This window comes from Arvicanthis niloticus, chromosome 2 (genome assembly GCF_011762505.2).
Source record: "Arvicanthis niloticus isolate mArvNil1 chromosome 2, mArvNil1.pat.X, whole genome shotgun sequence".
In the NCBI taxonomy this organism is placed as follows: domain Eukaryota; kingdom Metazoa; phylum Chordata; class Mammalia; order Rodentia; family Muridae; genus Arvicanthis; species Arvicanthis niloticus.
The window spans coordinates 138,722,259-138,736,489 of record NC_047659.1 but is presented as its reverse complement, the minus strand read 5'-3'; the positions used below and the strand labels follow the sequence as shown (position 1 = coordinate 138,736,489).

Sequence of the window (14,231 nt, the reverse complement as noted above, 5' to 3'; positions counted from 1 at the left end):
TCTGTATTTTATACAGCTCTAAGATAGAGAATTAATTATGCATATATTTATTCTGGTAAAATACCAAACCATACACTGAGGTTATAAATATGTTCTCCCTCCCTCCCTCCCTCTCTCCCTCCCTCCCTCCCTCCCTCCCTCCCTCTCTCTCTCTCTCTCTTTCTTCACAGAAAGTGAAATAGCTACCCTCTCTCTTTCCCACCCACATCACTTCACTAAGGAAAAGAAAAGAAAAACCCACCTACAGACAAATGACCCCTTCTTTATGGCAACGTGTAGCTCAGAGCCAGTTTTCAGAGCTGAGCAACAAATCCAAGAAAAACAGCCACAAGGATGGAACACTGACTGACTTTTAACACAAACGGGGCAAACGGTTTTCAGGAGAACGAGGGAGCCTGACTCTCCGCACTAAGTACTTGCTGGTTGCTCACGGGTCTGCTATACTTTAGTGGACAGTTTGCCTGTTTCCAAATCGCATCTGCTCCAAAATACCTGCGAATGCAGACAGAGGCGTGTTCCCAGATATTTTGGATATTTGTTTGTACTGATGACCACACAATAGTCACTGTGGTGGCTTTGCCTGCTGTTTTAGCGACAAGGAACAAAATAACACATGAAACAAGACAGCTTGACAACAAGATAACCAAATCTGAGACTAGACTCAACAACAAAGGTGAAACTCGAACATGGGCTACAGTGGTTTTGAATATAGAGGTCTCTCACCTCTCTCAGCAGCCAAACTCTTGGCTTTCCCCAACTCAGTGTGCTACTGAAAGTACAAATCACAGAAGGTACTCAATCAATGTTCAAAGTACACAAGGAAGAAATACCGCCACACTCGGAGAGTTCTACAGAAATGTTTGTAATTTTTTTTAATTTAATAAATTGATGATGCTTTGAATTAATAATATTGTCTTCTTGCTGTGACCAAAGCACCTGATTGAAACAGCTTACGGAAAAGAAGGTCATTTGAGCCTGCGGTTTCAACCCATCAAGCTGGAAGGTGTGGTAACATTCATGGCATCTGAGGCAGAGGCTCATTGCATCTTGGAGGATGAGGAGGCAGAGGGGTTGGGCAGGAAGCAGGAGAGAGCAGCAGGCCTTATTGTTTATCTCTCCACCAGCTACCTACAGATCAACACCCACGGGAAACCACAAGATAGTGCCACTGGCCGGAGACCTACTGCTTCAACACATGAGGCTGAGAGGACATTTCATCCGAATCACATTTGCAGAGGCAGTTCTATGTCTAACTGGACTTGGGCCTGTGATTCCAGAGGTTGAGTCTATAACAGTGGGGACCTGTGGTGGCAGGAACAAGAAGTTGAGAAATCATGTTTCAACCACACACAGCAAGCAGAGAGACAATAGGAAAAGGGAGTGATGCTATAAACCCTCAAAACTCAACCCCAATGACATACTTACTCTAGCAAGGCCCCATAAGTTCCCCAAGCAGCACCCCCAATTAGGGACCAAGTGTTCAAACAAAGGAGCCTGGGATGGGGATGGGGCATTTCCATCCACACCACAATAGCCACGTCCATCTCTCTACCTTAACATATTCCTAACCTTCTCTTCTGTCTCTATTCATGTAACCTATGGGTCATGTCTCATTATAGGACAGGGCTAACCTTGAAGGCCGTGAGCACCCACCTCAAGAGAGTCTCCCACTAGGCATCTATGTGACCTTATACTGTAATACAAAGTACACTGAAACCTTTATTAGCAAGATTCATGTCAACAGCAAAGCTCCCTGCCTGGGATCTGAGAGACTACAGAACACAGGGCGTGTGGTGGTTTGAATAGGACTGTCTCCCGTAGACCATTTGTCTGATTATTCTACACAAATGGTGAAGGTGCAGACTGTGGAGAAAGCGTTCAATCACCCAGTTGACCCTCGAGGAGCATGCAGCGACTCTTGCTTTAATACATTCTGCACAGGGCCATCTTGCTAACTTGGGTGCCTTTTCTGTGAAATGAGCCACCTTGGGATATTCGGGGGCATTTTTATGAGCGGCGTTGGGTTGGCAGATACATTTGAATTTTAAGTATTCTAAAGAAGCTTCTAGATTAGGGGAAATGGTCACGATATATTTTTCAAAGATACTTCCAACTCACAAGGACGCGATTTTGAAGCCTGCACAGGCGTTCAGCATGTACCAGCACTTTCTCTGGGTATAATTTAAGGGTACTTTGAAACTTTGGCCCAATTTGATCAAACGTTGATAGACGGTCCAGTAAAGCGAGATGTGGGAAGCAGCTACTTCACGGCGCATTGATGCTGTAAATTTGAAGAGACACTGTCAACCTGCTGAGTTCTGAAATTTATTTCCCTAAAAGACAGATAAATTCCATGGCTAGCACTGGCGCTGTGTTAAATATACATACTTGTGTACCTTCCATAAGGTCCTCTGCCATCAATTTCTCTCAGAACGCAGTTCTAGGGAATAGTTTCTTTCTCCTGATGATATCTGTTCTCACTGTAGAGGGTGAGGAGCTCCTTGACCCACACCGTTCCTCTTTTTTTCCATTTGCCACCAGAAACTTCTGAGTTTCATTTTGTCCCCAGTGGTGGCTGTGTCTTATAGCTGACATTCTGGACAATGGAAGGATCTCTTTATGGGCATCTTGATTTTCTTTTCTCTAATGTCTTTCTTTCATGTGTTTATCTCATTTCTGTCTTTTATTGAATACCATCTCAAATTCTTTTAGAAAGAAAAAAAAAATAAAGTGATTTATAACTGTACTGAGGTCCTAAGAGTCTTGACAGAGCCTCGGAGTGAAACTTGTAACTGCTATTCACCTGAAAGGTATCAAAAGAAACTCAGATGTGAGAGAAATGGCTAGATGCATCACTGTTACAGAGCACTTTCGGATGCGAGGTCCTCTCTGCCACCCTGCCCCATTGTGGCTGTGAGGACACACAGAATCAGCTTAACCTTCCCTATGAAAAGTAGGACAATTCTCCTTCCTCCCACCAGCATGTTGCCCTGGCAACTGACAACTTCCTGCTGATGTTGTTAAAGCCAGCCCCACTTCACACCTTATCTGGAAAAACAGAATATGAGATGCATGCTTATCACAGGAGGAATTATCAAAAGGAAGGCTATTTCTCCTCATTACGAGAGGGAGAAATTAGGTTCCAACTAGGCAGACCTGGCAGTGTTGAGTAAACCAGAGAAAGATCGCCAGTTCCAGACAGATCCTGTGTGAGAATGTACAGCTTCATTCAAACCAGGGTTTCCAAACTAGTGCCCAAAGGAACCCGCCTGTGGCTGGGTTCACACCTGGATGCTAGGGTCTCCTCCAGGGTCTTTGACTCAGAAGGGTTCAGTCAGAGAATTTGGTTTTCTAACAGGGTCCCAAAGGCACCTGCTGCTTAGACATTACCATCTTTTCCCCCAGAGAAGACCAGACTGTCTCAGTGATTGTCCTAAATTCCCTTCTCCTTCTAGCATGGGGCGGGGGTCGGGGGGAGGGAGCAGGATGTAAGGTCAAGAGGAATACTGATCAGCCAAGGTTGATTTCAGCGTTGGCGTGAGTCTTACAAGGGGAATGTAATGAGAACCCAGGCAAAGCTGGACTGGGCCCCTTTACAGCTTAGGAAGGGAGGCCTAGTGGGTTAGGCTTCTTGTCAGTGAGCAAGACTAACTGGTTAGGTGAGTGCCAGGGGGCAGCCTGAGTCTCTGTTTCCACAGCCTATGGGCTTAACCACTAAGGTGAGGATTTCTCTCATGGTGGGCTCTCATGGTGGGAACCACATACAAAGGGCCTGTTTTGTTTGTTTGTTTGCTTGTTTTAAAATAGAGTTCTTCATCTAGAAATGCATTACACACTCAAGGCTATGGCCCAGCTTCAGACATGGCTTATAGCTTCCATCGTAGCTGTACACCTTACTAGGACCCCCCAAGTCATAGTAATTTCTACAGGAGTGGTGTGCTGAGTGATGCTAGCCAGTGATGCTCAGCTAAACCGAAATGTGATTCTAAGTTCAAGAGTGAGAGGCCCTCCATGGGGCCAACAGTAGGACAAGAGACTACCGACTTCTTATCTTTATGAGCGGAAGAGAAGGTGATGGGCCTCAGGTCCTGTGGGCAAACCCCATGGGTCTCCATGGATCTCATGAAAATACAAATACCAGTAGTCCCTCTTCTTCAAAGATGTGGGGACAACACTGAATGAAATAATAATAATAATAATAATAATAATAATAATAATAATAATAATAATAATAATAAAAAGACCAGGGAAAAGAAACGCTGGTTATGAAGTACTTTAAAAGACACCAGTGATAGCATTGCCCACAATAATAGGAGCCATGGTGAGGAGAAGCCAAGAGCTAGCTTATGCTGCCTTTTTATAAAGGGAAAACAACTGCCCTGAATGCTTGGTGGGTCTGTTTCACCCTTCATGCGATCCTCAGAGAGCCTCAGGAGGAAATGCTTGGCTGCAGCTCCTCCACCCTGAAGTAAATGCCGAGAGGACAAATGAAGAGTCACATGGGGATGAGGCCCCGTCTTTCCGTGACGAGCTCACTGTACGGGAGTCTGTACCACAGGTCCTGCCTCTGGACGTTTAATAGCAAGGCTTTTCCTATCCACTTATGTCTCCTTCCTCACAGGCAACTTTGAGCTCTTGTTCTTTCCCTGATGACAGCATCTTGCAGGTGCTCGCTGGGACCTAGTCACCGCACTGGGTATAATACATGCAAATGGGGGCTGGGGAGATGGTTCTGTCAGTATAGTGCTCCTGAAAGCCTGAGGCCCTGCATTGTATCCCTGGCACCCAAGTAAAAAGTTTAACTTGATGATGCACATTTGCAACCCCAATGGGGAGGCAGAGACAGATGCATTCCCAGGGGCTTGATGGCCAGCCAGGCTACCCTAATCAATGAGTCTCTTGAGTCCCCAAACCAAACAAACAAAGTGAGCAAATCAACTTAGCTATCTTTTGAGCAAAGACACTAGATATCGGCCTCTGTCCTCCACGAGCTCGGGCATATGCACACACACACAAATGCACACATACAGAGATGCACACACAGAGTTACATGTGCATGCATGTGTACACGCATGTGCACACACACACATACAAACACATGTGCGCATGTGCTTGCATGCAGAAGTACATTGACATATGCACACATGGAGAAATAAATGCATGCACAGAGACGTGCACACACGTGGGAGGAGCTCCAGCTGACTGTTCTTATACAGGTCAGAGATATCACCATATTTAGCTCAAGCTTTGAAGAGCAACCTAAACCTACATTTGGATAGGAACTACCTAAAGTCTCTTAAAAGTGGGAGGGTTCAAGGCCCATGAATGGTTCAGCTGGTAAGTTACTTACTTGCTAAACCAGATGACCTTTGAGCTTGATCCCCAGGACCCACAGGGTGGAAGAGGAGAGCGGACTTCCCTAACGTTATCCTCTGATCTCCACATGTGTGATGTGTCACAAAACAATAAATACATGCAAATAAAAAAATTAAAGGGAACAGGTCAACCAACATTCCTTTTTTTATCAGGTCCCCATGAGTTGAGCAAGCCAGGCCTATAGCTCGAAGTAAGCATCAGGTTTTCCTTATGGTTTGTGACTTCTGCATTGTCAACTTGACAGGGAAAAAAGTAGGGCACAGATTGGCCACAATGCTACAGGTATGCAGCTGGCCCTTCCCTCCATCTTCCCCCACGCTTCCATTCATAGAGAAACACTGAGAGAAAAAGAAAGAAAACCCAGCACTTTAAACAGCGGATCAAACACTGAACCAGTGACAGAGAGAATGAATCTGTTTGAAAACTACATCTCAGCACTAATGACTAGCACCTAAAAATAATCCTAACATAGTTTTAAATTGGACGTATACCTGGAAGAGTAAATCGAGGGAGACATTTGTAACAAGGTGAAACACCATTGGATCTCGGTGCAGATCTGAGAAACCAACGAAGGTGGCGTCCCGAATTAAGCCTTTCTCCGTGGTGTGCAGAGAGAAACCTGCAGAGCAGGTTGGCATGTTAGCTAAAAGCACGGAGAGGTGCAGCCTGAGAGTGATGTGGTGTTTAGGTTCCCCACTGTTTTATGTGCATGACTGTAAAGTTAGCTGATGGGTCATAAGTGAAGTCGCCTATTCTGTAGACTCAGGCATTAAAGGCCAATACTTCCAACTGCCAGAGTCCCATATATGTTTCCTGGGATCTTTGAAGAATCCCTTGGCTACCAATCTCCTAGATCCTATCTTCTTGCCCTTCCCATACCCTCAAGACTCTAGAAACCCAGTTCTGGGATTAAAGTGGAATAGGAATCCAGGCTGCCAATCAGCACACCTCAATTGAGATGTGCTTGGGAACTTGGCATATGACATCAGGTGGCGTGATTTTTTTTTTTGTAATAATTTGCATAATTATCAGGAAACACGCACACACAAAAAAGACACATTTTCTTTCTTTTTGAATGTGAAATAGGCTTTGCAGGCCAGGATCTTCTAACCAACAAACAGCCTCAGCACCTGGAATGGAGTCCTGCTCGTGCATGAGATCAGTGCAAACCCTTGAAGTCTGAATTATGTCCGTCTTCAGCTTCCTGCACCAATAACTGCCAGACCCTCATACAATACTTGCATCTCTCAGTAGATTACAGATCTCACAAAACTAAGGTCCCTGGTTTTATTTTTAAAATATCGACACTGGCGCAGGACCAACAATACCAGTAGTGGAATGAAATTTGTAAAATAGCTAAGACGGATAAACTGCTTGTGGGAACAGAGTTTCACAGGCAGACAGATGAACGACATCACCTCTTTGCAGCACCTGTGCTGAGCCACACACGAAGACCTTAAGGCACATAACCTTAGAGAAGGCTCGTCACCCTTACAGGGGAGGTGGGCTGCAAAGAACCCCAGGAGTGCTTCTCCAGGCAGGTGACACTTGAGCCCAACCAGCTCCAGACCATGTGAGGTGATATGTCCCTAGAGTGGCTTGTCACATGCGAACACTTAGCACTGCTAGGTCACCAGCTAATCCAGGCCCCTTTGCCATTGTTTTTAAAACTATGTACTATTTTTTAAAATTGTATTTACCTAATTGTAAAAGTTGACTATTTCTTAACTTCACTATGTGGGGAAGCCTCTCTCTAGGCATAAACTTATGTGTGTGTGTGTGTGTGTGTGTGTGTGTGTATGTGTGCACACGCTCATGTGTGCATTCATGAATCCACATGTATGTGTGTGGAGAGGCCAGTGGTCAACATCAGGTGTCTCATCCTGCCTTCCCTTATTTTTTTTTAGACAGGGTTTGTCTCTGAACCTGAAGCTCCTCTGTTCTTAGGCTGCCTGGATACCTCATTAGAGATACAGTGAGCAGCCCGTCTCCACAGCAGCTCAGACATTGTCTGAGACCACGAGAGCATGGACAGGCATCCTCCACCCATCCTACACTTCCCAGGCTGGAGCTCAAAGTCACGGCAATATAGACATTGCAAGTGGATAGTTCATTACCGAGGGCTGTGCTGTCAGAGGGCCTAACAGTGCCTCTTGGATCTACCTACTGCACCCCAGCCACCCCCTTTCTCAGGGCATGTTAAATGTCCTCTGGGGGGCAAAAATCACACCGATAGAGAGCTATTGTTTCAGTACACGGTGCAGGTATGTGCTATATGGCAATTCTACAGAGTGACAGGCAGGTGGAGGGAGGATCAGTTTGAAGAAGGAGAAAGAGGAGAGGTAGAGGCTAGGGAGGATGTATCAGAACGTGGCTACTGAGGGCTTCCTGGAGAGCATGATGCTGAGGAGAAGCCTGGGAAGAAGAGGCAGGGAACAGCCAGTGGAAAGAAGAGAAAAGAACAGGCTGGCTGCCTTCAGAGGTGAGGACACAGTAGGCTCCATGTGGTGCGTAGTGGGAGAGATGAATGAGCTGTAAGGGAGGATCCAGATGGGAATCCAGGGGAGGATTAAGCTTTAAGTGCATCATGGGACATCACTGGGAGGTTAAATGTATTTGTTTAACTTGTTTGTTTTGAGACCAGACTCTTGCTAAGTTACCCAGGCTGATCTTGAACTAACTTCATAGTCCAGCAAGGACTTACAACGGGAATCTCTCTGTCTCAGCCTCCTAAGTAGCTGGGAATTACAGGCACGGTGAAACAGACACCTCTGCAAGCAGGGACTCTCACCAAGAGAACCCATCTTTTGTTTTCATTCTCTTCTTCCCAGGGAGACCTTCCCTGCCTGGCACATAGTAGTTGGGGGATAAACACCATCCTATAAATGAATATATGAGCCCAAATGTCTGTTCCATTCCCTAGGTCAAGAGAAGCTACCATCGATGGTGAAACGGCCTTTATTAGTTTTACTCTGTGCTAAGAAGCATTTGTTACTGGTTATTACATTAAATTCTCATCTCATTCGGGCTCTTCACGGTAAGGAAAACTGATGTGGTCCTTGATAGACCATAATCTCAAGGACAATGCTAATAACCCCTCACACAACTTGTTTAGACTAATGTCTGCGCTTCAGTGGCCGAGGTTTGGGAGATCGGATCAAAACAAACTAAGAGGAGGACCACTTCCTGTTTAAATAGGAAGATGCTGAACTTCCGGTAAGGTGTCACCTTAAATACTTCAGTACGCTTCTTCTACCCTGCTCTTTGCCACAGCTGGTCACCCATTTACTTCTATGACACCAATGCTAAAATGATAAGCTATGGTGGTCAGAGAATGCTAAGTTTGCTCACAGGAAATGTCCAACTTCTAGGAAACAGGATGGGCAGTGAGGAAGTCGCTATCTCTTGTTTCACTTTGAGACACAAACCTTTTCCATCAGAAGTGACCTCAGTGAACCAATGGCACCAGTTTGACCCCACGACGACCAGATAGCACTGGTTTGACCCAGGCAGTTTTGCTACAGGGGTTACATGTGAACATTATTCTTAGACATTGTTTTTCTTCTAATCAAGCCAAAATGAAATCAGAAAAAAAACAAAACACTGAGAGTTTTCACTATGTGAAACATGTCCAATTTAAAAAAAAAAAAAAAAAAAACCCTTTACACTAAGGGATGGTGGTTGATTCTGCCATTCTTTGAAAGCCTACTGTTCAACCTGCTACTGTAGAGAAGGGCATACTCAGCTGGCATCTGGAGAGAGAAGCCACAGAGGGGAGCAGGGAACTGCAAAGCAGATGGAGACCTGAGAAGAGTAAAGAGTCTTCAACCAGTGTGTATGCCCTGGACCTGGAAATGAGCCTGAGTCTTCATGTGCAGTGTGTGTGTGTGTGTGTGTGTGTGAGAGAGAGAGAGAGAGAGAGAGAGAGAGAGAGAGAGACTACAAAAGAGTCTTAAGGCAATGTGGAAGTCTCAAACCACTCCAAAATCAACGGATGTGAATCCTCCATAAACAAAGAATGCTTTACCTAGCCCAGCTGCTCAGGGGTCTGGAGCATACTACAACCACACACACCAGGCTTTAAAGAGCGACCACACCCCATGCACAGCTTGTTCAAGGAAGACCATGGTGCATTAGGGATGGGAGTAACCTGCTGGCAGATCACACTCAGAGTAGCAAGGACTTTGAAGGCATCTAGGGGGAAGGCTGGAGAAATGGAGCTGGGTAAGAGAGGGAGAGGGAGACAGAGAGGGAGACGACGGAGACGGAAAGGCAGAGAGACAGAGGCAGAGACAGAGGTAGAGGCAGAGGCAAAAAGCAACGAGGGACAAGAACAGCAACCTTGGCAATGAAAACTTCCCCAAAGGTGAATGAACACACTAGCTGACTACTGCCTTGACTAACTTTGACTCACTAAAAAATGTTCATGTCAAAATGTTTCACAGTGGAGTCATTTTCTGAGAAGCCGTGGGCTACCACGTGGCAGGCCTGGGAGTCATCAGTCACCAGTTTAGGAGGCTACCTCCTGTACTGTCCTCCTGTACTGTCCTTCTGTACTGTCCTCCTGTACTGTCCTCCTGTACTGTCCTTCTGTACTGACCTTCTGAACTATGCTCCTGTACTGTCCAAGCTGCAGCATCTGCTTCTTTGGGATCATATTCCTCAGTCCCACTGAGCTCTGTGCTCTTGCCTGATGCTCTGGGAACTGTGCTTACTGGTCAGTCATGTGGATAGTAAGGCAAAAAGAATATAAGTCTGTCCTCAAAAGGACGGTGACAGGAACTGTGCAGGCATAGATGCAAGGGGTTCAGCCTCTGGCTCTGGGCCCCAGGGTACAGGTAGTGTGAGTCATTTTTATGTTTCCAGTACAAAGAGAATAACGTGTGTGTGTGTGTGTGTGTGTGTGTGTGTAAGTGTGCATGTGCTTACATTTGTGCATGTGTATGTGTGTTTAAGTGTGTGTGTGAGTGTGTGCATGTGTGTATATGTGTGTGTGTGTGTGTGTGTGAGTGTATGCATATATGTGACTGTGTCTGTGTGTGTGTGTGTGTGTGTGTGTTACACATGCTACAGGATGGGGAGAAAAAATCCTAGTCCAAGTTTTCAGTTAGTTGGGAAATGAGACTAACAAGGTTGGAAAGATGTCATTAGTGGCAATTTGAGGGAAATCTTCAACTTTTCACATTTGACACTTCTAAAACATGTTCTAGGTGTTCAATCCCACTGCAGTGAAGTTGTTCGTCCCCTACAGAGCCCTGTTGGTCGTTAAAAGTCTTTGTGTGTACTTTGTTTAAGTAGTCACTGCAGTAGGAATCTGTCATTTCCCCTATGTGACATGCCTTGCTTTGTAAAAAAAAACCAGCCATTTTGTTTTATATCTAACCCAGTTGGCTGAGGGAAAGGTCAGAGGTCAGAGACACAGAATACAACCTGAAGGGCTTGCAACTGAGGAGTGTTAGCATCTTGGTAGCAGGGATGCTGATTCCACTCCCCATAGGCACGTGTGGTGCTTCCAGTTTTTGCTTTGTGAATTTTCTAGGCATCTGTTAAAGGCGTGTTTAGATCCAGAAGATTGAGGTGTAGGAATTAGATGATCTGGTCCAGGTGGGGAATGTTCAAAGATCACCCTCTTCTTTGTCTTGGTGGGGGTGGGACAGGAAAAGGTTTGCAAATGCCAATGTGTTTGTACTTCTCTAGAACGTTGGATCCTCAGCTTCTAACAGACATGACATCTACCCTCTGAGGACAGGTTTGCCTTGAGGGTGAAGATGCACCACCTTAAACAAGGGAGACAGAATAAGAGGGGTAGGTGGGAGAAAGTTGAGTCCCGGGCATAGATACCTTCCATGTACTCTAAAAGGTTAGGAATCAAGACCACCAGGGAAGAGTTGACAGCACTCCCAAGGCACAAGGTGGCCACCAACCTTATTGGAAAATATCAGAAGGCCAGGCATGGTGGTGCTCGCCTGTAATCCTGGCACTTGTGAGGTGGATGTTGGAAGATCAAGAGTTCAAGGTTACTCTTATTCATGTAGCCAGCCTGGAGTCATTAAAACCCAATCAAAGGACTGGTGGGGAGGGGAAAAAAGAAAGAGAGGGAGGAGGAGAAAAGGAAGGAGAAAGAGAGGAAGGGAGGGAGGGAGGGAGGGAGGGAGGGAGGGAGGGAGGGAGGAAACGAGGAGAGGAGGAGAGGAAGGGGCAAGGAAGGAGTGTGGAAGACTCAAAGTCCTTAGAATTTCCAACCTAGCATTTGTTTGAGGAGTTTTATGCAAAAGGATTTCTTTCCAGTCTTATGCCACGTGGATCCCAGGTGTTGGGGGAGTTGGCCCGATGACACCTGCTGTGAATCCCATAGAAGCCGGCCTTCCCCAAACAGCATGGAAATCCAACTGTGTGTGGAGCTCACCACCTGGGGAAGCTTCTCTCTGCTCCCTGGGAACTTTGATTCAGGAGTGTGTCACTGAGGGTGTATGCAACTGTTTATCTCGTTATTTCTAAAATTGGAAATAATGGTCTGGCTTTGTCCTTACGTGACCAGTTTTCTCCGAAATCTCTCCAAATTCCTTATCATTCTATCAGCCCTCAGAGTCAAGACCATGCCAATGTGAGGTTTTCAACATCCACCCCGAGAATGCTTTAAATATCAGTGCTAATTCCCTTGAAAAACCCTGACTCACTAGTCTTTTCTTAATTTCTCCTCTCTGTTAAGAGTCCTGGCTCCCAAACTTCTCCCTTCTGACTGTCAGGGACCAGTGCTTCCCTGACTGGACTCTTCCCACCTCTTCACTAAAGGGAGGTGGGGGGAGTTTTCACTTGTGTGGGACAAATGAGCAATGAAATAATATCTCACTAACTGCTCTGCCCGAACCATTCCTGAAGGATAAGCCATGAGCTAGCCACAAGCTTTTGATCAAGTGACAGGCAATCTCCAATTAGCCAGTTAACTGGACTCCTGGAGGTTAAAGTACACTTGAAGGGGCTCTACCTTCTTCCTAGCTCTCTTTCCTTCTCTTGAGATATTTTTCCCCCTTCATCAAGAGTACACATTGCAGGGCATTTCAGCACATGCCTATAAATAATCCTAGCACCTGAGAGGTGGCAGCACAAAGATCAAGCGTTCAAGGCTAGCCTGGGCTACAAGAGACCTTGTCCCGAAACAAACCAGTAACGGAAACCCACAGTTCACACCTCTAAGAGAATTAGTGATTCAAACGTCTAACTTCACTTTCCTTCCCGACTCCAGATCGCCTCTATTTGGTAGGGCTTCATCTTTTTCAGCCTTGACGGTTAGCATCAACTTCTTTCTAGCTCGGCGGGGTTGATTTCCTGGCTTGAGCTAGAGAATACTCTGTTCCTTACAAAATAAAGGCCTGGAAAGGTAGACACCCGGGCACGTCATTTCCAAAGATAGAAACAGCCAATGGATGTGCTGGACTGCAGCGTTCTATTATCGTAGAATTAATTTCCTTTTCTTCTTCAAATCTAATTTGGATTTTCCTTTTATCAGTCACTCTTGTCAGGTTCTCATCAGCTTAAAAATCCTCCTCTCACCTGGGCGTGCTGCTGGAGGGTGTGAACACACACACACTTAAATTGTCGGATCATTCTGCCCCCCCCACCCCCATCTCCCCATAGATTTTTCCAGGGTAGCAACTGGTTTATGCAAATGTCACCAAGAAATGTTCAACGCATGTTATTTCCTCTCTCTCCTTTTAACCCATGTACTCCACTCCCTTTCTGTGAGTTCTTATTTCAAACACCATCTGGCAAGTGTTATTTGATAATAAAACAATAAACACTTTTATGTGTCTTTGGTGCCCAGGCTGACTTCCCATCAGCCCCTTCACCACCCTTTTCTGTGCCATCCAATTCCGCCCCACAGTTACAGCCTGGTCTCGCCTACCACAGGACCTTGGCACCTGATGCTGTTTGTGGTCACTGCCAGGTTGGCTTCATCCTGGTTCATTCTGTTTTGTAGTTAGGAATCAGGGTAAAGGCATCCTTCTCTAGTTAGTATTGGTAAAGGAGACCAAGGTTGTCAGACACTCTTTAGTAGCCTTTACCTTGTAGTACAAATTACAATAGACATTAAACACTGTTAAGTAATCACATGTTGCATCTGCCGTGATCAAGGTAGCATTTTTTATTCATGGATACACTCCAAGGATGCTCACAGAGTGGGATGGTGGGGGTAAGGGTTGGGGGGTGGCTCAGATGAAGGAATAAAAACATTGGAGCTCCACAGGGATCTGTCTGGGTGGGTAATCATTCCTCCTTTCCCACCTCACACACCTCCAAGTCTTATTCAGTTAACCCAGGAAAGCCTCCCGTCTCACTCCTTGCTTCCTGAACTTAAAACACCAGGCCTGGCCTGCTGCCCATGTGACAATGTGGTGTCGGTACATAAAATGAATAGCTACATGCAGCCCCAACAGGAGGGAGAGCACAAAATTGCTGCTCCCAACTTGAACTCAGGTGCCATTTGTGTGACAAAGCACTCCTGTATGTCGAGGACAGCCGGAGCTCTTCCACTGCTGGCCACCTCACCTCCCTATTGCTCAATGATCAGTGGGATTTGGTCCTTTCCTTCCCTGACTGGTACCCACGGGTACAGAAGCCTGTGTTCCTCTCGCTAATTCCTCTCAGGAACATGGAGTCCTCTTTAGAATGACTCCAAACATCTCTCCTTCCAGGCACCAACACCAACAGTTTGGAAATTTTTACTGTTTTTTCCTTATTGTTTAATGGTGGTTAGTGCCATAGTGGTTTGCCTTATTTGTGATACAAATGAAAACAGTTTTAGAAAGGTATTTGTGTGCACGCACACACACACACATGCATGTGCATGCATGCAG

General features: G+C 45.8%; 1 protein-coding gene across 9 annotated transcripts in view; it reads right to left on the bottom strand.

Annotated features, from left to right (window-relative positions):
• Positions 1 to 14,231, bottom strand: part of Tshz2 (teashirt zinc finger homeobox 2) — a 441,921-nt gene that overhangs the window by 391,949 nt on the left and 35,741 nt on the right. For 3 of the 9 annotated variants that reach the window (XR_013109037.1, XR_013109039.1, XR_013109038.1), the window contains exon 4: positions 13,497 to 14,231. This exon is cut by the window's right edge and continues 1,622 nt beyond it. The exons of the other annotated variants lie outside the window; for them this stretch is intronic. The gene's annotated coding sequence lies outside the window, so the exon portion shown is untranslated. Of the gene's footprint in view, positions 1 to 13,496 lie in introns of those variants that run through there. 9 annotated transcript variants of the gene reach the window in all.